We start from the raw sequence: 3174 nt of genomic DNA on the forward strand, positions 1-3174 counted from the left end.
GAGAGAGAGAGAGAGAGAGAGAGAGAGAGAGAGAGAGAGAGAATTGCTTAAAGCGTCTTGCCGCTTAAATGATTCGACAGAAGAAAGAATAAATCGCTTGAAGCGTTTGTCGCTTAAACTATTCTGAAAGTAAGAGAATGAATTGCTTGAAGCGTCTTGCCGCTTAACAATTCGACAGAAGAAAGAATAAATCGCTCGAAGTGTTTGTTGCTTAAACGATTCTGAAAGTAAGAGAATGAATTGCTTGAAGACTCTTGTCGCTTAAACAATTCGACAGAAGAAAACAGTTCTATCTATTGGAAGTAAGTGAGTTTAAAGGTTCTATCTAACCCGGACTATTGAAAGTAAGTATGATTTAAAAGTTCTAACTGAATTGGACTATGGAAAAAAAGCAAGTGTCCTCCTAGCCCAGATAGCCAAACCCACCAAAAGCATGCATTGCAAATTTATGCTACATATTATAATGGCAAAAATCGAGCAACAGTCGAACACGGTTTACCGTTTCAGTATAGCCATAACAGAAATACAGCAAAAATAGAGCAGACCTGCGTCATAATACACTAGCAAAAATTCTGTAAAAATTTATCAAACTTTGCCGAAATAAAGCAAGCAGAAATCGATCAATATATGCTGACAAAATAAATTAACAAAAAATAGATCAAAACTTGATGTAAAACATGACTACATGTTAAATCAGCAAAATGTTGTTAAAAATCTGGGTAATTATTTAGATTAGAGGACACCTCACCGATGACCTTGACCTTGATATATGTTGCCAAGGTCATGATTTTGAGTAACTTTACCTTAACAACTAGGCGGCGGTCTCTTATAGTTTCTGAGATATTTAGACTCAAAGGTATAATTTTGTATAATACAAGACAAATGTTCACTTTAGGGGACCCAGCTCCGATGATCTTAACCTTGACATATGTTGTCAAGGTCATGACCTTGAATGACCTCCCGCATGTTTTAGGTGGCGGTCGCTGTCCGTTAAAAAGTTATGATCAAAAAAGTTTTGAAATTAACGTATCATTTCTGGGAAATTATACGTATTAACGTATCATTTCTGCCATATATGTATTATAACAAGTATTATTTTACATCTCCTCCTATGTGTGTGTGTGTGTAAAATATCAAGTAATAGACTCATAATCGTTATATAACGAATGGAACACGCACGCACGCCGTCGACAGAGGTCTGTTCCGACAGTGCTATCATAGCAACAGTACAATCGTAGAAGTCGAGTGCCCCTGTGAAGAGGGGGGGGGGTTAAAGTTACTTCGCGTGGAAAGTTTAACGTTTCTAAACAGGGAAAGGTGTAGAATAGTACTTAATATCATACATGTATTATATATCATATGTTAATTTTAAAACTATGATTGTTAATAACTTTTTAACGAAGGACGAGCGACGGCTAAAACCTGTTGGAGGTTACTCAGGGTCGTATCCTTGAGAACATATGTCAAGGTCAAGGTCATTGTGGAGAGTCCCCTGATCTAAAGATTTACCGGTTTCACTACTGTTAAAAATAACTTCAACGCTTAATATCTCAAAAATTATAAAAGTCCGCCGCCTAGTTGTTAAGGCAAAGTTACCCACAATATTTTATATCTCTATATAATTTGACTAAATAATCGTGGGCGTTCACAATTATATATGGATTCAATTGCTATTTGGCGCATGCATTACTTTCCTTGTTTCACATCGATCCACCGATTGACTTTTCTAGTTAATGCTGAACAATTGGTTAACAATTGTGGGGCTTCCACAATTTTGGATGGATCGAGGTTAAACTTTACATACACGTTCCCTGCGCGGACTATTGTTGAATGACCGAGTCGTAAATCTTTAGCTTAACAATATTTCCATTCAACCATTGTGGGCTTCCACGATTTTGAATATATTCAACTAACATTTAGTATACGTACTTCTTACGTTCCCTACTCTAGCTTAACCGTAGCCCATTATGCATTTTTGCAAAACGAATAAATGGCAATTGTGGGGCTTCCACAATTCTGCACGAATCTTTACAATATTTGGCATACATACTCCTTGCATTGCCTATTATCTATTAACCGCGTCATATTTTGCAATTATACAAAATGGATAATTAACAATTGTGGGGCTTCCACAATTTTCATTGAATTTATTTTAAACTTAGCACACATACTTTTCACTAAGCCTATTAACCGTTGACCGCAGTATATTTTTACAATTCCACAAAATTGTTAATTAACAATTGTGGGGCTTCCACAATTGTGTACGGATTCATTAAAACCTTGACACGCGTACTCTCTACTCTGTCTATTTTCAATTTACCACGTTATAATTTGTATATAAATCAAACTTTTGATTAACAACTCTGGGGCTGTTTTTACAACAAACGTATCTGCTTAAAACCTGGCATACGTACATATTACGTTACCCATGTCACTTTGACCACGGTATATTTTCTTATTTCATAAAGCAATAAACTAACAATTGAGATATTGTCATGGTTTTGAATGAGTCCATCTTACATTTGGCCTGCGTATTTCTTACGTTGCTTAGTTATAATCAACCGCTATGCTTTCTCCGCTTTCAATCAATCTAGCGAATTATTAATTATGGGGCTTGCGCAATTCTTAATGAATCCATTTGAAACTTTGCGCCCGCACTTTCCGCGTTACTCTCAATCAATTACCCGAGCTACTTTTTCCTAAACTATAATCTTTAAATTAACAATTGTGGGGCTTCCACAATTGTGAAGCAATACAAAAGAGATTTGAACAACGCGCTTCCCGCGCTATCTATGAACATTTAACCATCTTACATTTTGCGATTTTGCAAAACGTAGGTTATAACAAAACTAAACTTTCTTTCGGGCATTCAGCCCGTTCTATGTAAATAAACGAATTTTCTTATTTGACCTTCTGTCCTATACGACCGTGCACGCTTCGCGCGTTCAAAACAAAATCACTTAAGAAAGACAAGAAAGAACAAAAAAAAAACTGTGAGCTCGTATATCCCTCACTCTAGAGAAAAAAAAAAAAAACTTAACTTTCTTTCATGCGCTTTTACGCTTCCTTTTAACCTATTTTTACTTATTCTAACCTTAAGCCTAATCTCTATATTATTCTATGCATTATGCTGCATGTCGCCGCTGCGACCTTTACGGCGCGAGTTGCGCCGGG

The sequence above is a fragment of the Cyphomyrmex costatus genome, unplaced genomic scaffold (assembly GCF_001594065.2).
Source record: "Cyphomyrmex costatus isolate MS0001 unplaced genomic scaffold, Ccosl1.0 scaffold608, whole genome shotgun sequence".
Classification (NCBI taxonomy): domain Eukaryota; kingdom Metazoa; phylum Arthropoda; class Insecta; order Hymenoptera; family Formicidae; genus Cyphomyrmex; species Cyphomyrmex costatus.